This window comes from Triticum urartu, chromosome 3A (assembly GCF_056163025.1).
Source record: "Triticum urartu cultivar PI428250 chromosome 3A, HENAU_Tu73, whole genome shotgun sequence".
Classification (NCBI taxonomy): domain Eukaryota; kingdom Viridiplantae; phylum Streptophyta; class Magnoliopsida; order Poales; family Poaceae; genus Triticum; species Triticum urartu.
This window is the reverse complement of record NC_141875.1, coordinates 570,837,013-570,864,272: the sequence shown is the minus strand read 5'-3', so window position 1 is coordinate 570,864,272 and position 27,260 is coordinate 570,837,013. Positions and strand designations below refer to the sequence as shown.

The 27,260-nt window shown below is 50.9% G+C and overlaps 1 pseudogene; it reads right to left on the bottom strand.

Moving 5' to 3' along the window:
* Positions 1-361: 361 nt before the first annotated feature.
* LOC125546979 (putative pentatricopeptide repeat-containing protein At3g11460, mitochondrial) overlaps positions 362-27,260 on the bottom strand; it is a 146,722-nt pseudogene continuing 119,823 nt past the window's right edge.

The following is a 27,260-nucleotide window of genomic DNA, read 5'->3' as shown; positions in this document are numbered from 1 at the left end:
GAGCATTGCATTTCCACAAGCAATTGCATTAGGGGCAATGCCAATTGATCAGGAGTAGAATGCAAGCCTAGAGAAAGTTTGATGTTTGTTCTATTGGCTGTCCAGCACAAGGATAACCATCCATGAATCGGTCCGCACCTCGGATTCTGCAAAACAAATGGGAGCCTGATCTTCAGGGAGTTAAGAAGTTCGATCTGAGAGTACTGGTCAACCTAACAGCGAGCTCATTATGCCCTGCTGTTGATCCAGCCCTCCACTTTTCTCATAGCTGGAGTGGAAGCATAGTCACCAAGCCTGTTACAATGAGTACTGAAGATGTGGACTGAATTCTTCCTTCTCCTAACAATGAGCACCAAGTATTTCACCAGTAGTCTTTGCAGGAGCATGCTCCACCTTCGAAGCGATGGAAGCGACTCGCGTCCCTTAGGTTCTTGATCACCACAATCTCACTATCATCAGTGTTCAGGAAAGCCGATCAACGACGCAACCAACTTCTCGGAGTGTCCCTTGTCCACTCTACCTTGCCCCATTTCCGCAGTGCCATATGTTTTCTCCTTCACCATTTGTTCAAGCCTAATCACGAGCTTGTAAATCCTATTTGCCTGTGGATGTGAGTGGTCATCAACCATGAATAGATGTACTCTCCCCTTGTGTTCGACATAGCTGCACCCAGGCTCCTTCTTGAGCCCACGCTCCCTCATCATCGCCCACACCCTCACTACACCATCCGGTTGTCCCGTGTCTATGTATATGTTCGCCATGAGCACATAGTAGCCCACATTGCTCGGTTCAAGCTTGATGACATGCTCGAAAGCCTCCTCCCCTATCTCCACATTCTTATGTATCTTGCATGCCCCAAGAACATTAGTAGGAAAAGGTCCATTTATCCCGGTTCATAAGGTCCATTTGTCTCGGTTGGGGAATCAGGACTAAAGGGTCGGTACTAAAGCCCAAAACCTTTAGTATTGGTTCGCCCATGAACCGGGACAAATGAGTCCAAAGATCCATCAACATGGAGCTTCTTCATGCGTTTTATACCAACATGACTCAAATGGCAGTGCCACAAGTACGTGGTACTATCATTACTATCTTATATCTTTTGGCATGAACATGTGTATCACTACGATCGAGATTCAATAAACCATTCATTTTAGGTGCAAGACCATTGAAGGTATTATTCAAATAAACAGAGTAACCATTATTCTCCTTAAATGAATAACCGTGTGGCGATAAACATAATCCAATCATGTCTATGCTCAATGCAAACACCAAATAACAATTATTTCGGTTTAACACCAATCCCGATGGTAGAGGGAGTGTGCGATGTTTGATCACATCAACCTTGGAAACACTTCCAACACATATCGTCATGTCACCTTTAGCTAGTCTCCGCAGCCTTTTATTTCAAGTTACTAATGCTTAGCAACTGAACCGGTATTTATTACCCTGGTGTTACTAGGAGTACTAGTAAAGTACACAATAATATGACGTATATCCAAAATACTTCTGTCGACCTTGCCAGCCTTCTCATCTACCAAGTATCTAGGGTAGTTCTGCTTCAGTGACCGTTCCCCTCATTATAGAAGCACTTAGTCTCGGGTTTGGTTCAACCTTGGGTTTCTTCACTAGAGCAGCAACTGATTTGCCGTCTCATGAAGTATCCCTTCTTTCCCTTGCCCTTCTTGAAACTAGTGGTTTAACCATCAACAATTGATGCTCCTACTTGATTTCTACTTTCGCGGTGTCAAACATCGCGAGTTGCTCAAGGATCATCATGTCTATCCCTAATATGCTATAGTTCATCACGAAGCTCCAATAGCTTGGTGGCAGTGACTATGGAGAACCATCACTATCTCATCTGGAAGATTAACTCCCACTCGATTCAAGCGATTGCAGTACTCAGACAATCTGAGCACATGCTCAACGATTGAGTTTTTCTCCCTTAGTTTGCAGGCTTAAGAAACTTGTCAGAGGTTCTCATACCTCTTGACGTGGGCACTAGTCTGAAATTCCAATTTCAGTCTTTGGAACATCTCATATGTTCTGCGACATTTCAAAAACGTCTTTGGTGCCACAATTCTAAACCGTTAGTATTACGTAACGAACTATCATGTAGTCATCAAAACATGTATGTCAGATGTTTCCCAACATCTACAGACGACGCTCAAGGTTCAACACACTAAGCGGTGCATTAAGGACATAACCCTTCCATGCAGCAATGAGGACAGTCCTTAGTTCACGAACCCAGTCCGCATAATTGCTACTGTCAACTCTCAACTAAATTTTCTCTAGGAACATATGTAAAACAGTAGAACCAAAGCGTGAGCTACAACATAATTTGCAAAGACCTTTTGACTATGTTCATGATAATTAAGTTCATCTAATCAAATTATTCAATGAACTCCCACTTAGATAGACATCCCTCTAGTCATCTAAGTGATACATGATCCGAGTCAACTAGGCCGTGTCCGATCAACACGTGAGACGAACTAGTCATCATCGGTCAACATCTTCATGTTGATCGTATCCACTATACGACTCATGTTCAACCTTTCGGTCTTCCGTGTTCCGAGGCCATGTCTGTACATGCTAGGCTCGTCAAGTTAACCTAAGTGTATTGCGTGTGTAAATCTGGCTTACACCCGTTGTATGCGAACGTTAGAACCTATCACACCTGATCATTACGTGGTGCTTCGGAACAACGGACCTTAGCAACGGTGCACAGTTAGGGGGAACACTTTCTTGAAATTATTTCGAGGGATCATCTTATTTATGCTACCGTCGTTCTAAGCAAATAAGATGTAAACATGACAAACATCACATGCAAATCATAAAGTGACATGATATGGCCAATATCATCTTGCGCCTTTGATCTCCATCTTCGAGGCGCGGCATGAACACCATCGTCATCGGCATGACACCATGATCTCCATCATCATGATTTCCATCATCGTGTCTTCATGAAGTTGCCTCACCAACTATTACTTCTACTACTATGGCTAACGGTTCGCAATAAAGTAAAGTAATTACATGGCGTTTTCATTGACACGCAGGTCATAAATAAATTAAGACAACTCCTATGGCTCCTGCCAGTTGTCATACTCATCGACATACAAGTCGTGATTCCTATTACAAGAACATGATCAATCTCATACATCACATATATCATTCATCACATCCTTTTGGCCATATCACATCACATAGCATACCCTGCAAAAACAAGTTAGACGTCCTCTAATTGTTGTTGCATGTTTTACGTGGCTGCTATGGGTTTCTAGCAAGAACGTTTCTTACCTATGCAAAACCACAACGGTGATATGCCAATTGCTATTTACCCTTCATAAGGACCCTTTTCATCGAATCTGATCCGACTAAAGTGGGAGAGACAGACACCCGCCAGCCACCTTATGCATCAAGTGCATGTCAGTCGGTGGAACCTGTCTCACGTAAGTGTACGTGTAAGGTCGGTCCGGGCCGCTTCATCCCACAATGCCGCCGAATCAAGATAAGACTAGTAACGACAAGCAAATTGAACAAATCATCGCCCACAACTACTTTGTGTTCTACTCGTGCATAGAATCTACACATAGACCTAGCTCACGATGCCACTGTTGGGGATCGTAGCAGAAATTTAAAATTTTCTACGCATCACCAAGATCAATCTATGGAGTAATCTAGCAACGAGGGGAAGGGGAGTGCATCTACATACCCTTGTAGATCGCTAAGCGGAAGCGTTACTAGAACGCACATGAGGTAGTCGTACTCGTAGCGATTCAGATCGCGGTCAATTCCGATCTAAGCGCCGAACAACGGCGCCTCCGCGTTCAACACACGCGCAGCCCGGTGACGTCTCCCATGCCTTGATCCAGCAAGGAGAGAGGGAGAGGTTGGGGAAGACTCTGTCCAGCAGCAGCACGACGGCGTGGTGGTGGAGGAGCGCGGTACTGCAGCAGGGCTTCGCCAAGCACTACGAGAGACGAGGAGGGAGAGAGGTAGGGTTGCGCCTTGGGAGAGAGAGACTCGTGTGTTGTGCAGCCCCAAAAACTCCACTATATATAGGGGCAAGGGCAATGGGAGGCGCCCTAGGGTTTCCCCTAGGGGGGCGACGGCCAGGGAAGATGGGATCTCCCCCTTGGGTGACTTGGCCCCCTAGCCAGGAGGTGGGAACCCTAGATGGGGCGCCCCAAACCCATGGTCACGTGGGAATAGGTGAGGGGGGCGCACAGCCCCTTAATGGGCTGGTTTGCCCCCTTCCCTTGGCCCATGAAGCCCCCCAACACTTGCCGGGGCTCCCGAAACACCTTTCGGTCATGCTGGTCATCACCCAGTACCTCTGGAACACTTCTGGACTCCAAAACACTTCGTACAATATATCAATCTTCACCTCCGGACCATTCCGGAACTCCTCGTGATGTCCGGGATCTCATCCGGGACTCCGAACAACATACGGTAACCGCGTACATACTTTCCCTATAACCCTAGCGTCATCGAACCTTAAGTGTGTAGACCCTACGGGCTCGGGAATAATGCAGACATGACCGAGACATCTCTTTGGTCAATAACCAACAGCGGGATCTGGATACCCATGTTGGCTCCCACATGTTCCACGATGATCTCATCGGATGAACCACGATGTCAAGGATTCAGTCAATCCCGTATACAATTCCCTTTGTCTACCGGTATAGTACTTGCCCGAGATTCGATCGTCGGTATCCCAATACCTTCTTCAATCTCATTACCGGCAAGTCTCTTTACTCGTTCCGTAACACATCATCCCGTGATCAACTCCTTGTTCACATTGTGCACATTATGATGATGTCCTACCGAGTGGGCCCAGAGATACCTCTCGGTTTACACGAAGTGACAAATCCCAGTCTCGATTCGTGCCAACCCAACAGACACTTTCGGAGATACCCGTAGTGCACCTTTATAGCCACCCAGTTACGTTGTGGCGTTTGGTACACCCAAAGCATTCCTACGGTATTCGGGAGTTGCACAATCTCATGGTCTAAGGAAATGATACTTGACATTAGAAAAGCTTTAGCAGACGAAGTATACGATCTTGTGCTAGGCTTAGGATTGGGTCTTGTCCATCACATCATTCTCCTAATGATGTGATCCCGTAATCAACGGCATCCAATGTCCATGGTTAGGAAACCGTAACCATCTATTGATCAACGAGCTAGTCATCTAGAGGCTTACTAGGGACATGGTGTTGTCTATGTATCCACACATATATTATGGTTTCCGGTTGATACAATTATAGCATGAACAATAGAAAATTATCATGAACATGGAAATACAACAATAACCATTTTATTATTGCCTCTAGGGAATATTTCCATAGTCTCCCACTTGCACTAGAGTCAATAATCTAGTTCACATCACTATGTGATTGCTATGAATCCAACACCCATGGGGTTTGTTCATATCTTGCTTGTGAGAGAGGTTTATTAGTCAATGAGTCTGAACCTTTCAGATCCATGTGTGCTTTACAAATCTCTATGTCATCTTGTAGATGCAGCTACCACGCGCTACTTGGAGCTATTCCAAATAACTGTTCTACTATACGAATCCGGTTTACTACTCAGAGTCATCTGGATTAGTGTCAAAGTTTGCATCGACGTAACCCTTTACGATGAACTCTTTTACCACCTCCATAATCGAGAAAATTCCTTAGTCCACTAGTTACTAAGGATAAGTTTGACCGCTGTCGTGTGATCCATTCCTGGATCACTCTTGTACCCCTTGACTGACTCATGGCAAGGCACACTCCAGGTGCGGTACACAACATAACATACTTTAGAGCCTACGTCTAAAGCATAGGGGACGACCTTTGTCCTTTCTCTCTCTTCTGCCATGGTCAGGTCTTGAGTCTTACTCAATATTCACACCTTGTAACACAGCTAAGAACTCCTTCTTTGCTGATCTATTTTGAACTCCTTCAAAATCTTGTCACGGTATGTATTCATTCGAAAGTACTATTAAGTGTTTTTGATCTATCCTTATAGATTTTGATGCTCAATGTTCAAGTAGCTTAATCCAGATTTTCCATTGAAAAACACTTTTCAAATAACCCTACATGCTTTCCAGAAATTCTACATCATTTCTAATCAACAATATGTTAACAACATATACTCATCAAAAATTCTATAGTGCTCCCACTCACTTCTTTGGAAATACAAGTTTCTCATAAACTTTGTATAAACCCAAAATCTTTGATCATCTCATCAATGCGTACATTCCAACTCCGAGATGCTTACTCCAGTCCTTAGAAGGATTGCTGGAGCTTTGCATACTTGTTAGCATCTTTCAGGATTGACAAAACCTTCTGGTTGTATCACATACAACCTTTCCTCAAGAAAAATGTCGAGGAAACAATGTCTTTTTACATCCTATCTGCAAGATTTCATAAATAATGCAGTAACTGCTAACATAATTCCAACAGACTCTTAGCATCGCTACGAGTGAGAAAGTCTCATCATAGTCAACTCCTTGAACTTGTCGGGAAACATCTTAACGACAAGTCGAGCTTTCTTAATGGTGACACTTACCATCATTGTCTGTCTTCCTTTTAAAATCCATCTGCACCCAACAGCCTTACGACCATCAAGTGGTTCTTTCAAAGTCTATACTTTCTTTTATACATGGATCCTCTCTCGGATTTTATGGCCTCGAGCCATTCTTCGGAATCTGGGCCCACCATCACTTCTCCATAGCTCGTAGGTTCATTGTTGTCTAGCAACATGACTTCCAAGACATGATTACGTACCACTTTGAAGTAGTATGTGTCGGCGTTCTGGGAACGGGGGTCCCCAGACTTGCCTGCCTGCGGCCTGCGGCGTGGCTCAAAGGGGGGGCCCAGCACGGCCCATCTTCATCAACACAGACCCAAGACCCTTGCAAGGGGCCAAGCCTCGCGGGGCGGACGACACGGAGCTTCCTCAGGCACGGCCTCGTCAGGCTGGCTCGCGAGGAGGCGGAGAGATCAAGGCGGGGTACCTCACGAGGTGCCCGTGACGCAAGCCATGACGACCAAAGGCGCCAGGCGGGCGCCAGCCGTGCAATGTCCTCCTTTCCCCTTTGGTGCAAAGGGGGCAAGCGCAGCCGCGGAGTACCGAGGCATCAGGCAAAGGTTGCCATTTCGGTGCAACAAGATCAAGACCAGGAGGACTGCAAGACGGAGGTCATCATGGAGCCCAAGACGGCGTCACCACCAGAGCTTTGTGCAGGCGAAGACTACTTTTGTCAGGATAGCTGGTACTAGCTGTCCCCCTTCAAATTAGCCCGCCATTGTTGGATCCCTTCCCGCTCGATATTTGGGAAGAGGACCAGGGCCTCTATAAGTAGGACTAGCCACCATAGTAGGAAAGGGGGGGATCGAATCGGAGAGAGAATCGAGAGAGAGAGAGAGAGAGAAGGGTGACTGAACTCCTCCAAGCAGTTCATCGCCCCAGCCAAGAACAGACCCTCGCGAGGCTGTTCTTCCTTGTATTGCTCATCATCATCATCAGCCCAAGAGGCAATCCACCACACCACACACTGGAGTAGGGTATTACACCACAACGGTGGCCCGAACCAGTATAAACCCTGTGTCTCTTGTGTTGTTCTTTCCATAGCTTAGATCTTAGCGAGGCGGAGGGGTGCAGGTAGGTAGGAGGCAAAATCTCCGCGCGCACCCCAGTGTTCGAACCTCAAGGGTTTGCCGGAACCCGAAATCTGACATTTGGCGCGCCAGGTAGGGGTGCGCCGGAATTCGTCTTCCACCACTCCGTTCTCCTCCGACCATCGCGTCCATGTCTGACGCTCGTCGGGCCCGCGCCGAGCGCCGGGTCGCTCTCGCTTCCCGCGTCGCCCAGACGGCTCCTGTTGGCGGGCGTCCTCGCCGTTCCCTTCACCTGCCGTCAACGCCGCCACCGGCCCGGCGGGGGACGAGCAGCAAGCGTCGTCTCAGCATCCGTCCGTGCGGCAAGACGGCCGCACCGCCACTCCCTCGCTCACCCCAGCTGGTTCTTCGTCCCGCGCGCTCCGCGCACCCATGGAGGCTCGAGCTGCGCTCATCGCGACAAACGAGCTCCTGCGCTACCGTCCCGTCGACAGCATCTACAAAGAATGGCTCGACCGCGTCGCCGAGCTCGTCCGCGCCGCAGGGGGCTCTCCTGCGCCATCCGTTCCGCTGCACCGCACCCCGCCCCGCGCGGGCGACGAGGCTCCGGCGGCGCCCCGGCCGCCTCCTCCTCAAGAATGTGCCATGGCTCCAAGGCGCGTGGCCCCTGGGCGGAACCCGCTCCGTCAGGTGCCAGCGTGGCAAGAGCAGAGCTGCCAAGAAGTCCCTTGCCCGCAAGAAGCTGCCCGAGCGCTCCCTGCTCCAGCACGTCGCGACCATGATCCTGCTCCCGCACGTCAAGACCCCGTGCTGCTCCCAGCTGCAGCGCGTGGGGACATGCAAGAACAAGCTCTCCGTCACCCAAGGCCTCCCGTGGCCACAGCAGGCTGCCGTGCCTTCACCACCGAGCTACGCAGCGTCGCGTGGCCCGGCAAGTTCAAGTCAGACCTGCCTCCTCGTTACGACGGCACGGCCGACCCTACGGAGTTCCTCCAGCTCTATGAGCTAGGCATCGAAGCTGCCAACGGAGACGAGAAGGTCATGGCGAACTGGTTTCCCATGGCGCTCAAGGATGGGGCCCGCACCTGGCTCCTGAGCCTGGCTCCAGGCACGATCTCCTCCTGGGACGAGATGCGCACCCGCTTCATCGCCAACTTCCAAGGTACTCGCGACCGGCCACCCGCCGTGAGCGACATGTGCCGCATCAAGCAACAACCCGGAGAGACCCTGCAGAAGTACATCCAGCGCTTCAACAACGCTTGCCTCAAGATTCCCAAGGTGACTGAGGAGGCCATCATCCCAGCCTTCTCCGATGGCGTGCACGATGTCAAGATGAAGGAGGAGCTGGCGATGCATGAAGACCTATGCACTTCCTTCGAGTTGTTCAACTTGGAAACCAAGTGCACCAGGGCTGAGGAAGGGCGTCTCTCCCTCCTCGAGCTGCCTGCCGCAGACCCAGAAGAGAAGAAGCCCAAGGCCAAGGATGTGAAGCGCAAGGGGGCTGCCGTGCTCGCGGCAGAACCAGACACCAAGCGGGGCAGAGATCAGCCCGAACCTTCCAAGGGCAGTCGGTACTGTGTGTACCACGACCTCCACACCCACAACACCAACGAATGTCAAGAGCTCCGAGCCGTGCGAGAAGGAAGGATCGGCCGTCGCCCCGACCGCGGTGACCGGGGCTATGGTCGAGGAGGAGGAAGGAACACAGGACGCTGGGAAGACCGCGCCCCGCGCCAAGGGTGGCGTGATCAACCTCGCAAGGATCGCTGGCAAGACCCGCCTCGCGAGGGAGACTGGAGGGATCAACCTCGCGAGGATCGCCCACAAGGCAACGCAGGCCTCCCTCCGCTGCCGCTGCAGCCAAGGAGAAACGAGGACCGCCATCAGGATGAGGGGGCTGGGGGCTTTGAGGAGCCACGCGCGATCGCCTGCATCCTGGGCGGAGCTCAAGCCCCAGCTTCTCAACGCATCTTCAAGCAGTTCGCCCGCGAAGTGAATGCAGTCCTCCCCAAGCTCGAAGCCACGCGCCCTCTTAGGTGGTCGGCGTGCGCCATCACGTTCAGCTCAGCAGATCAGCTCAAGTGTGTGGCTACAGCTGAAGTCCTCCCGATGCTTTGTTCCCCAATCATCAGCAATGTGGTGGTCACCAGGACCCTCATCGACGGCGGGGCAGGGCTCAATGTCCTGTCCGTGGAAACATTCAACAATCTCCAAGTGCCCTACAGCCAACTTCAGCCAACCAAGCCTTTCTCCGGAGTCACCGACGGCTCCACGGTCCCGATTGGGCAGGTCCGCCTCCCTGTCACCTTCGGGGCACGCGACAACTACCGCACCGAGCTCATCGACTTCAATGTCGCTCACATTCGCCTGCCGTACAACGCCATCCTTGGGTACCCAGCGCTGGCCAAGTTCATGGCCGTAACTCACCACGGCTACAACGTCCTCAAGATGCCAGGAAGTGGTGGAGTCATCACGGTGCCCTGTGAAGAGAAGGACGCGGTGTGTTCCCTGGAGCGAGCCTTTCAGGCCGCGTCACTGGAAGACCCAAATCGCGGAAGCAGGAGGCTTCCCGTGACCGCCCCCAAGAAGAAGAAGACATCGTCCGGCCTGACCCCTCAGGAGGCAGGCCCCTCTGAGCCCGCGCCTGCCCAGGGGGAACCTCCTTCCATTGCATAGGAAAGCGCACTCGGCGCCCTCCTCAGGCAGGGCTCGGGGGCTCTCCCCTGGAGGGCCACCGACCTGGCTAGGGTCACGAGGGAGGCGCTTGGGCACCACATGGAGGCGTGTTTTGAAGCACGTTTCCCTCAAGAAGGAGTAAGGCAAGGAGAGCCAGACCCTCAGGAGTTCGTCGGCAAGGCCATTCGGGAGCTACAGGAGTCAAGAGTCATGAAAGGTGGCCGCCGCCTACCAGCAGTGGCTCCCCATCCAGGCGAGGATGGTGGGCTGCGCGTCTGCATCGACATACCAGGGCTCAATCGAGTCGCCTCTCTGGAGCGCCTCTGGCCCTCGCGAGTGGGGCGCTGCAAAGGTCCACCCCACAGCTACGTTCGCATGCCTTACAGCTTGCCGAACGCGGCTGCCACGTACCAGCGCCTCATGAGGGGCATCATGGAGGCTCAAGAGGCCAGGCGTTCCGCAGCCCTGGCGGAGATGGAGATGGTCCGCGAGGAGCCACCAGCACCTCCGGGGCCTCCCGAGGCCCTTGGGCCTGGGGGCTCGTGAGGATCGGCTTCCGCAGCCCACCGAGTCTGCTACACCAACACTCCTTCATCCTCAACATCATCAGGTGACATCTTTCAAGTTTCACTTTCAGCTGGGAGCGCCCCCCAGGGCTGCATTATTCCCAGGTCGCGTGGGTCCGTCCCTGCGGCATGTACCCCTTTCATTTCATGTTGTTAGCTTACCTTGTTGGGGGCGCCCCTCGGGCTGCATCATCCCCAAGTCACTCGGGTCAGACCCAGCGGCATGTATCCCTTTTGCGTTTATTTCCGGTTATGCGTACCATGCTTGATTATTTGATGCCGGTCCACGGCACCTCTTCTTCTCCATGCCGACCACTTGCACGTTAAAGGGGGGGGGGGTACCTGAGCATCGCGACTCAGGGCTCTTATTGGCTCTCCAGCCCTCACCCTCTGGCCTTGTCCACGGCATCGCGACCTGGCATACCAGCGACGGCTGAGACCAGCTCGAGGGCCGGGACCCGAGGACGTAGAGTACCGGCATCTAACCAAATTTGCAGGAACACATCACAAGATAAGGCTCAGTGCCAGGCGCAACCCGCCTAGAGGTAGGGCCCCGTGAGTCCCGCGCTGGCTCATGGGTGCCCAGATACACCTCGCCAGGCCCTACCGTGCCAGCCACGTGTTAGGGAGGGGCTGTACACGCCCCGGGGGCTCCTCCCGGAGGGGGGCCCCCTCCCACGTACCCGTGGAAGCACCATGCTCCGCGCTGGCTGACGACACCTGCCGAGGAGCGACTATGCCCGTACACATACGGAAGTGCTATGCTCCGCGCTGGTGATAAACAACTGAGGGTGGCCCCCGGGCCACATCAACTTCAGGGAGCCTAGAGCTTAGTGTCTAGCCTCATCGTAACGCCTCCCCTCGGGAGTGCCGCGCGAGGGGGCTGGGCACGGGGGCTGCGCCTGGGTCACGCCCAGACGCACGCCGCCCAGCCAGACCCCCCCGGGCCTGGTTGGTCGCGCGTCTCTCCCCGAGCGGAGCCAAGGTACGAAGGCCGTTTGAGCGTCAAGGGGGACTCCTGAGCATCATGACTCAGGAGCCTAAATGGTCACGTAGCCCCTCACTCCTTAGTTCCAAAAGGCTAACGACGGTTGAGGTATGCGCGCGGCCGGGCTCTGCAGACGTAGAACGGTAGATCCACCCACATCACACCTCCCTACTTGCTGTTCGTGCGCCAAGGGGGACTCCTGAGCATCGCGACTCAGGAGCCTAACTTGTCACGTAGCCCCTCACTCCTTGGCCCCGTCCTGGTTTCCGGTCGGGACTAACGCTGGGTGAGGTATGCGCGGGGCCGGGCTCTGCCGGTGTAGAACATAAGCAAGTAGGAAGGAAAAGCGCAAATTTCAAGGAATTCAAAAGCAAATATTACAGTCCACACTGTTATCTCAATGCCAAACGCAAGTTTAAATGCCTCCCCGAGGCATGATACATGTGCAGGAATTAAAGGCAGGACAGGAGCCACGACGGAGTCACTTGTCGGCGGTGGAGCAGCGCGGAGTGGGTTCGCCTCATGGAGCAGTGGGGTCGGCAGCGCCTTGCTTCGGCTTGGTGATGAAGGCCCGGAACTTCCCCAGCAGAGCCTCCGCGCGACCCTTCACGGCCTCGGCAGCGGCAGCGGCACGCTCGCCGCTTACTGGCTCCAGCAGGCTGTCGAGGTCGACGCCGGGATCGCGAAGGTAGATGTGGGTGAGGACCCGCGTCAGCGCTGCAGAAGACAGGACATGCGCCTCGGCCTCGGCCGTGGGGCCAAGGCCAAGGGCGACATCTTCAAGAGCGCGAACCAGGAAGGGAAGCAGCTTGGCGGGGCCGTCCTCGGCGCTAGCTAGCGGGCTCTCCAGGCCGCTGTCGTAAAGCGTCCTCAGCAAGGAGCGAGCCTTCGCCTCCATCTCCGTGAAGGCCACGCAGTCCTCGGCAAGAACCTGGGCCTTGTCGTTCAGCTCGACCTTCCTCGCCCCCAACTCCTGCTCCAGTGCGGCTAGGCGGTCGCGACGCTTCCTGAGCTTAACCTCCCTCTCCTTGACGGCCGCCTCACGAGCCTTCATGCCTTCTTCCTGCTCTTGGCGAAGGCGGACCTCTTTCGCGAGCTGGTCCCGCAGGCCTTGCAGCTCGTCCTCCAGCGCCTTGCAGCGACCAAGGACGCCGACCACCTCCCCCAGGGCTGCGTCAAGAGCAGCCTTCGCCTCAAGGACGGCCTGCTTCTCCTCATCGCAAGCCGTCAAGGCCTGGACTAGCGCCGCCCGAATCAAAGCGTCGGAGCGAACCCATCCTGAAGCCAGCTCCAAGCGCCCGGCCACCAAGCGAGGGTCGGCGCCAAGAAGATCTTGCCGCAGTCGGTCCAGCTCAGCAGCAGCACGATCCAGAACGGCAGGAGGAGTCGGAGAGACAGCAGCCGGTGGAGTAGGAGGAGAAGGCGGCAGCGCGGCCACAACATCCTGAGGCAGAGCCTGCTGCGCCCCAACGGCTGTAGTGGCGGCAGCAGGCAAAGGCACCTCAGGAGTCACTTAGGCCATGGGGGCTGAGCTCGCCCCAGCCGGCTCAGCCAGGCCTCGCAAGGACGACCGGGCAGGAGAAGCCCGTGCGTCGCTGTCACCTTCCTTCACAGGCAGAGGTGCTGTCACGGATGGAACCTCAGGAGTTCCCTTCGGCTTCTTTGCTGCGGGCGCCAGCCTATCCAAGAGATGCGGACGTCAAGCCTCAGAAGCAGAACAAGAAATAAAGACAAGAATCAAGCGCTTACAGGTCATCGCCAGTGAGCTCAAGCGGCCTCTGGCCAAATTTGAAGCCTGAAAGCCAGCTGGAAGGGTCAACCTCGGGAAGCTTGGAAGCAGAAGGCGCGTCTGCGGTCCGCCTCGGGGCCGGGGCAGACCCGCAGGAGATCAGCCTGGTCCTGTCCCTCTTCAGGATCGGGGACAAGCTCCCGCCGTCCTGCTCGTCATCATCCTCATCATCATCGCTCGGAGAGAGGCGGAGAACGTGGGACCTGCGCCGGGGAGGGGCGCCCTCGACTCTCCGTCAGTCGCCTCGGAGTCAGGCCCTTTTTCCCGCTCCCCTCCTTCCTCCTCTTCGCTGGAGTCGTCGTAGGACACGTCCACCGATTCCCCGGGAGTTTCCATGGGCACGGGCCTGTCCCCGTTCAAGACAGGCATGGACTCCACTACCTGCTCCCAGTCGTCGCGGAGGAACAAGGGCGCAGGAGCACCCTCCAACCTCGCCACATCGCCCCCGACCAGGGATTGGAGGACCGCAGCCAGATCTCCGTCGGCCAAGGCCGCGGGGCTCGGATGGGGCCTCCACATCGGAAGTGAGTACTGTCGAAGCGGAGCCAGCTGGTGCTCCAAGAATTCCCTCAGCATCGACGCGCCGGTCAGCTTCGCCGCCGCCATGTTGGCCGGCCTCAGATCCGCGTCCATCTTCTCCAACACCAGCTTCGCGCGGGGGTCCGCGAGCTCCACTCGACCCCAATCGCTGGAGCTCGTGGGTTGCTCCGTGGGCAAGATCAGCCGAGGGTGGATGCGCCTAGCATCTGCCAAGACCCACTTGCTCCTGAAGCCCTCAATCCTTTTCCCGGGGTTCGAAATGGCAATGGCGCCACCGTACGCGATGAAGCTCGCACAGAAGCAGGACCGCGAGAGGTCCAGAGGTAGAAGTAGTGGCGCAGCAAGGCCACTGAGGGCTACACCCCTACGTGAGCCTCGCAGTAATAGGCAAAGATTGCCAGGAGAAGGACGGAGTTGGGGTGGAGGTGCAGAGCCTATAGCTTATAATGGCGGAGGACAGAGAAGAAGAACTCGGAGAAGGGAGGCACCAGGCCAGCAGCAATGGCGCTTACAAAGAATGGATAGAAGGTGCTCCCTTGACCCTCGGGGGTGGCGGAGCCGGCCTTGAACACCTTCGCCCCGTCGATGCCCCGCGCCGCCGCCATCCGGCGCAACCGGGCGAGGCTCGCCTCCGACACGTTCGGCGAGTCTAGGGCAGACGAGTACCAAGCTACGGCCGGGGACTGACGAGGCGCCATGGCTTCCTAGGTCACGTGGTCGGAGTAGATCTGGAAATTTTGGAGGAAGGAAGGAGAGGCGCAAGAAAGGGGATCTGAGCAGCAACCGGAGAAAGCAGAAAGCAAGGCCCAGGCAGATGCCGCTCCTTTATCAACTCGCGCGGTTGCTGAGGCGCTCACGTCCAATCAACCGCCACGCAGCGCCCAAGGCCGCAGGCTGTTAGGGCCCACGACGCTTCGCTCTTGCCCTTCCGCCTCCCTGCTCGGCCAAGTCCGGGCGCGCCTTGGGCCCGGGGGCTACTGTCGGTGTTCTGGGAACGGGGGTCCCCAGACTTGCCTGCCTACGGCCTGCGGCGTGGCTCAAAGGGGGGGCCCAGCACGGCCCATCTTCATCAACACAGACCCAAGACCCTCGCGAGGGGCCAAGCCTCGTGGGGCGGACGACACGGAGCTTCCTCAGGCACGGCCTCATCAGGCTGGCTCGTGAGGAGGCGGAGAGATCAAGGCAGGGTACCTCACGAGGTGCCCGTGACGCAAGCCATGACGACCAAAGGCGCCAGGCGGGCGCCAACCGTGCAGTGTCCTCCTTTCCCCTTTGGTGCAAAGGGGGCAAGTGCAGCCGCGGAGTACCGAGGCATCAGGCAGAGGTTGCCATTTCGGTGCAACAAGATCAAGACCAGGAGGACTGCAAGACGGAGGTCATCATGGAGCCCAAGACGGCGTCACCACTAGAGCTTTGTGCAGCCGAAGACTACTTTTGTCAGGATAGCTGGTACTAGCTGTCCCCCTTCAAATTAGCCCGCCATTGTTGGCTCCCTTCCCGCTCGATATTTGGGAAGAGGACCAGGGCCTCTATAAATAGGACTATCCACCATAGTAGGAAAGGGGGGATCGAATCGGAGAGAGAATAGAGAGAGAGAGAAGGGTGACTGAACTCCTCCTAGCAGTTCATCGCCCCAGCCAAGAACAGACCCTCGCGAGGCTATTCTTCCTTGTATTGCTCATCATCATCATCCCAAGAGGCAATCCATCACACCACACACTGGAGTAGGGTATTACACCACAACGGTGGCCCGAACCAGTATAAACCCTGTGTCTCTTGTGCTGTTCTTTCCATAGCTTAGATCTTAGCGAGGCGGAGGGGTGCAGGTAGGTAGGAGGCGAAATCTCCGCGCGCACCCCAGTGTTCGAACCTCAAGGGTCTGCCGGAACCCGAAATCCGACAGTATGCATCCTTGTCGACCTATGAGGTTTGGTAGTGACTTGATCCAAAGTTTCATGATCACTACCATAAGCTTCCACTTCAATTGGTGTAGTTTCCACAGGAACAACTTCCTGTGCGCTGCTACACACTAGTTGAAGTGACGGTTCAATAACCTCATCAAGTTTCCACCATCCTCCCACTCAATTCTTTTGAGAGAAACTTTTCCTCGAGAAAGGACCCGTTTCTAGAAACAATCACTTTTGCTTCCGAATCTGAAATAGGAGGTATACCCAACTATTTTTGGGTATTCTATGAAGATGCATTTATCCGCTTTGGGTTCGAGCTTATCAGCCTGAAACTTTTTCACATAAGCATCGCAGCCCCAAACTTTTAAGAAACGACAGCTTAGGTTTCTCTAAACCATAGTTCATACGGTGTCGTCTCAACGGAATTGTGTGGTGCCCTATTTAAAGTGAGTGCAGTTGTCTCTAATGCCTAACCCATAAACGATAGTGGTAATTCGATAAGAGACATCATGGTATGCACCATATCCAATAGGGTGCAGTTGTGATGTTCGGACACACCATCACACTATGGTGGTCCAGGAGGTATTAGTTGTGAAACAATTTCCACAATGTCTTAATTGTGTGCCAAACTCGTAACTCAGATATTCATCTCTATGATCATATCATAGACATTTTATCATCTTGTCACGATGATCTTCAACTTCACTCTAAAATTACTTAAACCTTTCAATAATTCAGACTTGTGTTTCATCAAGTAAATATACTCATCATCTACTCAAATCATCTGTGAAGTAAGAACATAACGATATCCACTGCGTGCCTCATCACTCATTGGACTGCACTCAAAATGTATTACTTCCAACAAGTTGCTTTCTTGTTCCATCTTACTGAAAATGAGGCCTTTCAGTCATCTTGCCCATGTGGTACGATTTGCATGTCTCAAGTGATTCAAAATCAAGTGAGTCCAAATGATCCATCTACATGGAGTTTCTTCATGCATATCTACCAATAGACAAGGTTCGCATGCCTCAATCTTTTCAAAAACGAGTGAGTCCAAAGATCCATCAACATGGAGCTTCTTCATGCGTTTTATACCAACATGACTCAAATGGCAGTGCCACAAGTACGTGGTACTATCATTACTATCTTATATCTTTTGGCATGAACATGTGTATCACTACGATCGAGATTCAATAAACCATTCATTTTAGGTGCAAGACCATTGAAGGTATTATTCAAATAAACAGAGTAACCATTATTCTCCTTAAATGAATAACCGTGTGGTGATAAACATAATCCAATCATGTCTATGCTCAACGCAAACACCAAATAACAATTATTTCGGTTTAACACCAATCCCGATGGTAGAGGGAGCGTGCGATGTTTGATCACATCAACCTTGGAAACACTTCCAACACATATCGTCATCTCACCTTTAGCTAGTCTCCGCAGCCTTTTATTTTGAGTTACTAACGCTTAGCAACCGAACCAGTATTTATTACCCTGGTGCTACTAGGAGTACTAGTAAAGTACACAATAATATGACGTATATCCGAAATACTTCTGTCGACCTTGCCAGCCTTCTCATCTACCAAGTATCGAGGGTAGTTCTGCTTCAGTGACCATTCCCCTCATTATAGAAGCACTTAGTCTCGGGTTTGGTTCAACCTTGGGTTTCTTCACTAGAGCAGCAACTGATTTGCCGTCTCATGAAGTATCCCTTCTTTCCCTTGCCCTTCTTGAAACTAGTGGTTTAACCATCAACAATTGATGCTCCTACTTGATTTCTACTTTCGTGGTGTCAAACATCGCGAGTTGCTCAAGGATCATCATGTCTATCCCTGATATGCTATAGTTCATCACGAAGCTCCAATAGCTTGGTGGCAGTGACTATGGAGAACCATCACTATCTCATCTGGAAGATTAACTCCCACTCGATTCAAGCGATTGCAGTACTCAGACAATCTAAGCACATGCTCAACGATTGAGTTTTTCTCCCTTAGTTTGCAGGCTTAAGAAACTTGTCAGAGGTTCTCATACCTCTTAACGTGGGCACTAGTCAGTCTTTGGAACATCTCATATGTTCTGCGACGTTTCAAAAACGTCTTTGGTGCCACAATTCTAAACCGTTAGTATTACGTACTGAACTATCACGTAGTCATCAAAACGTGTATGTCAGATGTTTCCCAACATCTACAGACGACGCTCGAGGTTCAACACACTGAGCGGTGCATTAAGGACATAACCCTTCTATGCAGCAATGAGGACAATCCCTAGTTCACGGACCCAGTCCGCATAATTGCTACTGTCAACTCTCAACTAAAATTTCTCTAGGAACATATCTAAAACAGTAGAACCAAAGCGTGAGCTACGACATAATTTGCAAAGACCTTTTGACTATGTTCATGATAATTAAGTTCATCTAATCAAATTATTCAATGAACTCCCACTTAGATAGACATCCCTCTAGTCATCTAAGTGATACATGATCCGAGTCAACTAGGCCGTGTCCGATCATCACGTGAGACGGACTAGTCATCATCGGTCAACATCTTCATGTTGATCGTATCCACTATACGACTCATGTTCGACCTTTCGGTCTTCCGTGTTCCGAGGCCATGTCTGTACATGCTAGGCTCGTCAAGTTAACCTAAGTGTATTGCGTGTGTAAATCTGGCTTACACCCGTTGTATGCGAACGTTAGAACCTATCACACCTGATCATCACGTGGTGCTTCGGAACAACGGACCTTAGCAACGGTGCACAGTTAGGGGGAACACTTTCTTGAAATTATTTCGAGGGATCATCTTATTTATGCTACCGTCGTTCTAAGAAAATAAGATGTAAACATGACAAACATCACATGCAAATCATAAAGTGACATGATATGGCCAATATCATCTTGCGCCTTTGATCTCCATCTTCGAGGCGCGGCGTGAACACCATCGTCACCGGCATGACACCATGATCTCCATCATCATGATCTCCATCATCGTGTCTTCATGAAGTTGCCTCGCCAACTATTACTTCTACTACTATGGCTAATGGTTCACAATAAAGTAAAGTAATTACATGGTGTTTTCATTGACACGTAGGTCATAAATAAATTAAGACAACTCCTATGGCTCCTGCCAGTTGTCATACTCATCGACATGCAAGTCGTGATTCCTATTACAAGAACATGGTTAATCTCATACATCACATATATCATTCATCACATCCTTTTGGCCATATCACATCACATAGCATACCCTGCAAAAACAAGTTAGACGTCCTCTAATTGTTGTTGCATGTTTTACGTGGCTGCTATGGGTTTCTAGCAAGAACGTTTCTTACCTACACAAAACCACAACGGTGATATGCCAAATGCTATTTACCCTTCATAAGGACCCATTTCATCGAATCTGATCCGACTAAAGTGGGAGAGACAGACACCCGCCAACCACCTTATGCATCAAGTGCATGCCAGTCGGTGGAACCTGTCTCACGTAAGTGTACGTGTAAGGTCGGTCCGGGCCGCTTCATCCCACAATGCCGCCGAATCAAGATAAGACTAGTAACGACAAGCAAATTGAACAAATCATCGCCCACAACTACTTTGTGTTCTACTCGTGCATAGAATCTACACATAGACCTAGCTCATGATGCCACTATTGGGGATCGTAGCAGAAATTTAAAATTTTCTACGCATCACCAAGATCAATCTATGGAGTAATCTAGCAACAAGGGGAAGGGGATTGCATCTACATACCCTTGTAGATCGCTAAGCGAAAGCGTTACTAGAACGCAGATGAGGTAGTCGTACTCGTAGCGATTCAGATCACGGTCAATTCCGATCTAAGCGCCGAACAACGGCGCCTCCGCGTTCAACACACGTGCAGCCCGGTGACGTCTCCCATGCCTTGATCTAGCAAGGAGAGAGGGAGAGGTTGGGGAAGACTCCGTCCAGCAGCAGCACGACGGCGTGGTGGTGGAGGAGGAGCACGGTACTCCAGCAGGGCTTCGCCAAGCACTACGAGAGATGAGGAGGGAGAGAGGTAGGGTTGCGCATTGGGAGAGAGAGACTCATGTGTTGTGCAGCCCCAAAACCTCCACTATATATAGGGGCAAGGGCAAGGGGAGGCGCCCTAGGGTTTCCCCTAGGGGGGGGGGCGGTGGCCAGGGCAGATGGGATCTCCCCCTTGGGTGACTTGGCCCCCAAGCCAGGAGGTGGGAACCCTAGATGGGGCGCCCCAAACCCCCTGGTCACGTGGGAATAGGTGAGGGGGGGGGGGGGGGCGCACAGCCCCTTAGTGGGCTGGTTTGCCCCCTTCCCTTGGCCCATGAAGCCCCCCAACACTTGCCGGGGCTCCGGAAACACCTTTCGGGGCCAGTTCTTTTGGCAACATAAAAAATAAGCCGCCTCCTCCCCAGCTTTTTCCATAAGCCGTCTCTCTTATTTATTGAGGCTTCTAAACTAGTTAGGGAATAAATAATTTAGAAGTCTCAAAAAAATTTGGGGCGGCTTATTTTTTAAGCTGGGCAGAGGCAGCTTATTTTTTAAGCCGCCCAAAAGAACTGGCCCTCGGTCATGCTGGTCATCACCCAGTACCTCCGGAACACTTCCGGACTCCAAAACACCTCGTCCAATATATCAATCTTCACCTCTGGACCATTCCGGAACTCCTCGTGACATCCAGGGTCTCATCCAGGACTCCGAACAAATTTCGGTAACCGCGTACATACTTTCCCTATAACACTAGCGTCATCAAACCTTAAGTGTGTAGACCCTATAGGCTCGGGAATAATGCAGACATGACCGAGACATCTCTCTGGTCAATAACCAACAGCGGGATCTGGATACCCATGTTGGCTCCCACATGTTCCACGATGATCTCATCGGATGAACCACGATGTCAAGGATTCAGTCAATCCCGTATACAATTCCCTTTGTCTACCAGTATAGTACTTGCCTGAGATTCGATCGTTGGTATCCCGATACCTTGTTCAATCTCGTTACCGGCAAGTCTCTTTACTCGTTCCGTAACACATCATTCCGTGATCAACTCCTTGGTCACATTGTGCACATTATGATGATGTCCTGCCGAGTGGGCCTAGAGATACCTCTCCGTTTACACGGAGTGACAAATCCCAGTCTCGATTCGTGCCAACCCAACAGACACTTTTGGAGATACCCGTAGTGCACCTTTATAGCCACCCAGTTACGTTGTGGCGTTTGGTACGCCCAAAGCATTCCTATGGTATTCGGGAGTTGCACAATCTCATGGCTAAGGAAATGATACTTGACATTAGAAAAGCTTTAGCAGACGAACTATACGATCTTGTGCTAGGCTTAGGATTGGGTCTTGTCCATCACATCTTTCTCCTAATGATGTGATCCCGTTATCAACGACATCCAATGTCCATGGTCTGGAAACCATAACCATCTATTAATCAACGAGCTAGTCAACTAGAGGCTTACTAGGTTCATGGTGTTGTCTATGTATCCACACATGTATTATGGTTTCCGGTTAATACAATTATAGCATGAACAATAGATAATTATCATGAACAAGGAAATACAACAATAACCATTTTATTATTGCCTCTAGGGCATATTTCCAACAAGATCACATCCGGAGCTTGCAGTAACAGTCATCCAATGCTTCTTGATCATGTTGTCTCTGGTGTTTAGCCGGCCCCAAAAAGCTAACCAGAGGAAGGTTTTGTGCTTAAAGGGGATTAATGCATCCCAGACCCAATCATGGAAGGTACAAGAAACACCACGGAAGGTCAATAGATGGTAGAAGTAGCCCGTGCTGATTTTCTTATCAAAAACTAAGGGAGTACGCCTGTCCTCGTACGAACTGTTGGGAGCTAGAGAAGCAATAAGATGATGCAGCAGCAGTAGCTCGCGCTCAGCAGAGTGGAAGAGATTGGGGTGGAGTTGTATTGACCAAGCACCATCCGAGAACTGCGAGCTGACCGAGCAGCAATGGTTCCTGGCAAAGGATTATAGAACAGGTAGCAGCAAGAAGAGCCTGGCTGCTTCAACCCAATGATCATGCCAGAAGGAAATAAGCTTGCCCGAGCCCTGAGTGCATCGAGTTTATGACCATGGGGATATGATCCTTGAAACCATGCCACATGGCAGTATCTTTGCTGGAAGCCCCAAGAGGTATAGCTGTCTGCAATACTGCAGAGCGAACCACTGGTAGCAAAGAATGTCAGAGTGCTGCAGGATCTTGGAGAGGAACTTGCATAGCATTGCCTGGTTATGGGCTTGCAGATTTCTCACCCCTAGGCCTCCATTTTGTTGGTGGAGCATGACCTTGTCCCAAGCTACAAGGCACTGGCCCCCCTTAACTTTGTTCTTACCCTGCCAAAGAAAAGCACGCAGCAGGCTTTCCAAAGAGCTGAGCGACTCCTTAGGCCATGGGAAGCAGGACATAAAGTAGCTAGGTATGCCGGCGAGCACAGAGTTGACGAGTATGAGCCTCCCTCCAAGAGATAAGAAAGTGGCCAACCAGCCCGAGAGCCTACGGTCAACTTTGTGAATAACTGGCATCAACATCCCATGAGTGATCTTATTCAGTGACAGAGGCAGTCCAAGATACGTGCATGGGGTGGAGGAGATAGGACAACCAAGCAAATGGGCGATCTCAGAGGCCACAGTTGCATCCACAGAGACAGGCACTAACGTGCTCTTGTGAAAATTGATGGTTAAACCTAAGAAGGCCGAAAAGGAGGTCAGGATGTCCTTGATAATTGTGGCATACTCGAGACCCCCCTTGAAGATCATCAATGTGTCGTCCGCGTACTGCAGCACCGAGAAGAAGCGATCAGTGCCAAGCGGATGCTGCAGGGTCCCGTTTTGATAGTACAAACAACACAGCCTTTGTAACACATCTGCCACCAGGATGAAGAGATAAGGTGACAGAGAGTCACCCTGTCGGAAGCCAGGCTTAGCAAGAGTGGGGGGGGGGCAGCTCGCCATTGATCATGACCCTTGAGCATCCGGAAGAGAGGAGGTTGGAGACCCACTGCCTCTAGGGTTGGGGAAAGCCCCTTGCTTCCATGACTAGCTTCAGGCAGTCCCAACTAACACTATTGAAGGCCTTATGGAAGTCCAACTTCAGAGCAATGACTGGCAGCTTTCTTTTGTGAGCACATTATATTAACTCAACAGCCAGCGCAAAATTCTCAACAATGGAGCGACCTTTCAGAAACCCAGACTGCAGAAAATGCACTAAGGCCGAAATCTGCCACTGTAGCTGATTTGCCATGACTTTGGAAGCTAGATTGGGCATGCTATGAACCAAAGAGATGGGTCTGTAGTCCTTTATCTCCATGGGCATATCCTTTTTGGGTAGCAAAGTGATGTAGGTAGTATTGATACCATCAAGGTTGACATTGTTACTGTGCAGGTCTTTGAAGAATCTGATTAAGTCATCCTTAAGGAGATGTTTGAAAACCCTGTAGAACTCATTGGTAAATTCGTCTAGTCCTGGGCTCCTATTATTTGGAGCTTTGGTGATAGCCTCAACAATCTCAGCCCAGGAGAAAGGAACTGCAAGCCCAGAAAGATCCATAGGTGTGTAGAAGGAGCTGAGTTGTACTATTGGCAAAGAAACAACCGACTGTCCCAAAACCGCAGAAAAATACTCAGTTGCAATGCCAAGCTTCTGGCCGTTCTAGTAGTACTCGACCCCATTGTGGAGTAGGACTTTAACCTTATTACGACAGGCTTGGCAGTTGGCTGTTGCGTGGAAGAACTTGCAATTTTCATCCCCGGATACACACCACCTCACTTTCGCCCTGCGACGCCAAATCACGGTTTGCCATAAGATCAACTGCTCTGCCTTGGCTGAAGCGACTTCCCTAAGAACAGTTTCCAAACAAGACAGTTGCCTCCTCTCCTCCACGGCATTGAGGAAGCAAACAACATGTTTGTTGTTTTCAATCAGCACACGAAGACAAGTTTTGCATCGGTTCCATTGTCGTAGGGCCGCCCGCAGCCGCCTCATCTTAAAGTTGATAAGGGTAGCAGGGGAGGAGATGTGTCTGAGCCCTCTATTCCAGCAACTGATAATGATCTCTCTTGACTCTTCCATTTCCAACCAGTGGTTTTCCATGCGAAAGAACTTGCTCTTGGGAGTGTCAGCAGAGAAATGAAGCAGGATCGAAGCATGATCCGAGGTAATAGAAGGCGGGCAGGAGGCTGCAGTCTACATAAAGATTAGACCCTAGGCAGCATTAACAAGAGCACGATCTAGACGAACCAAAGTTGGTGAGCTTCGTGTTGGGGAACGCAGTAATTTCAAAAAAAATCCTACGCACACGCAAGATCCATCTAGGTGATGCATAGCAACGAGAGGGGAGAGTGTTGTCTACGTACCCTCGTAGACCGAAACCAGAATTGTTTTGACAACGCGGTTGATGTAGTCGTACGTCTTCATGATCTGACAGATCCTAGTACCGAAAGTACGACACCTCCGCGATCTGCACACGTTCAGCTCGGTGACATCCCACGAACTCTTGATCCAGCTGAGTGTCGAGGGAGAGCTTCGTCAGCTCGACGGCGTGATGACGGTGATGACGAAGTTACCGATGCAGGGCTTTGCCCAAGCACTACAACGATATGACCGAGGTGGAATCCGTGAACGGGGGCACCGCACACGGCTAAGACAACTATCAACTTGTGTGTCTATGGGGTGCCCCCTCCCCCGTATATAAAGGAGCGGAGGAGGGGGAGGGCCGGCCCTCTCATGGCGCGCCCCAAGGGGAGTCCTACTCCCACCGGGAGTAGGATTCCCCACTTCCCTAGTTGGAGTAGGAGAGGAAGGAAGGAGGAGAGAGGGAGAAGGAAAGGGGGCGCCGCCCCCCCTTCCCTAGTCCAATTAGGACCCAAGGGGGAGGGGGCGCGCGGCCTGCCCTAGCAGCCCCTCTCTCTCCACTAAGGCCCATATGGCCCATTATACTCCCCGGGGGGTTCCGGTAACCGCCCGATACTCCGGTAAATGCCCGAACTCACCCGGAACCATTCCGAAGTCCAAACATAGTCGTCCAATATATAAATCTTTATGTCTCGACCATTTCGAGACTCGTCGTCATGTCCGTGATCAAATCCGGGACTCTAAACAACCTTCGGTACATCAAAACACATAAACTCATAATACCGATCGTCACCGAACGTTAAGCGTGCGGACCCTACAGGTTTGAGAACTATGTAGACATGACCGGGACTCATCTCCGGTCAATAACCAATAGCGGAACCTGATGCTCATATTGGTTCCTACATATTCTACGAAGATCTTTATCGGTCAAACCGCATAACAACATACATTTGTTCCCTTTGTCATCGGTATGTTACTTGCCCGAGATTCGATTGTCGGTATCTCAATACCTAGTTCAATATCGTTACTGACAAGTCTCTTTACTCGTTCCGTAATGCATCATCCCGCAACTAACTCATTAGTGACATTGCTTGCAAGGCTTATAGTGATGTGCATTACCGAGAGGGCCCAGAGATACCTCTCCGATACACGGAGTGACAAATCCTAATCTCGATATATGCCAACGCAACAAACACCTTCGGAGACACCTGTAGAGCATCTTTATAATCACCCAGTTACGTTGTGACGTTTGATAGCACACAAAGTGTTCCTCCGGTATTCAGGGGTTGCATAATCTCATAGTCAGAGGAACATGTATAAGTCATGAAGAAAGTAGTAACAATGAAACTGAAACGATCATAATGCTAAGCTAACGAATGGGTCTTGTCCATAACATCATTCTCTAATGATGTGATCCCGTTCATCAAATGACAACACATGTCTATGGCTAGGAAACTTAACCATCTTTGATTAATGAGCTAGTCAAGTAGAGGCATACTAGGGACACTGTGTTTGTCTATGTATTCACACATGTACTAAGTTTCTGGTTAATAAAATTCTAGCATGAATAATAAGCATTTATCATGAAATAAGGAAATAAATAATAACTTTATTATTGACTCTAGGGTATATTTCCTTCAGTCTCCCACTTGCACTAGAGTCAATAATCTAGTTCACATCGCTATGTGATTTAACACCAATAGTTCACTTCACCATGTGATTAACACCCATAGTTCACATCGCCATGTGACCAACACTCAAAGTGTTTACTAGAGTCGGTAATCTAGTTCACATCGCCATGTGATTAACACCCAAAGAGTACTAAGGTGTGATCATGTTTTGCTAGTGAGAGAAGTTTAGTCAACGAGTCTGCCAAATTCAGATCCGTATGTATTTTGCAAATTTCTATGTCTACAATGCTCCCACGGAGCTACTTTAGATAATTGCTCCCACTTTCAATATGTATCCGAATTGTGACTTGGAGTCGTCCAGATCGGTGTCAAAGCTTGCATCGACGTAACTCTTTACGACGAACTCTTTATCACCTCCATAACCGAGAAATATTTCCTTAGTTCTCTAAGGATAATTTTGACCGCTGTCTAGTGATCTACTCCTAGATCAAAATTGTACTCCCTTGCCAAACTCAGGGCAGGGTATACAATAGGTTTAGTACACAGCATGGCATACTTTATAGAACCTATGGCTGAGGCATAGGAAATGACTTTCATTCTCTCTCTATCTTCTGCCGTGGTCGGGCTTTGAGTCTTACTCAACTTTACACCTTGCAACACAGGCAAGAACTCTTTCTTTGACTGTTCCATTTTGAACTACTTCAAAAACTTGTCAAGGTATGTACTCATTGAAAAAACTTATCAAGCGCCTTGATCTATCTCTATAGATCTTGATGCTCAATATGTAAGCTGCTTCACCGAGGTCTTTCTTTGAAAAAATCCTGTCAAACACTCCTTTATGCTTTCCAGAAAATTCTACATCATTTCCGATTGACAATATGTCATTCACATATACTTATCAGAAAGGCTGTAGTGCTCCCACTCACTTTCTTGTAAATACAGGCCTCACCGCAAGTCTGTATAAAACTATATGCTTTGATCAACTTATCAAAGCATATATTCCAACTCCGAGATGCTTGCACCAGTCCATAGATGAATCACTGGAGCTTGCATATTTTGTTAGCACCTTTAGGATTGAAAAAACCTTCTGGTTGCATCATATACAACTCTTCTTTAATAAATCCATTAAGGAATGTAGTTTTTGTTTATCCATTTGCCAGATATCATAAAATGCGGCAATTG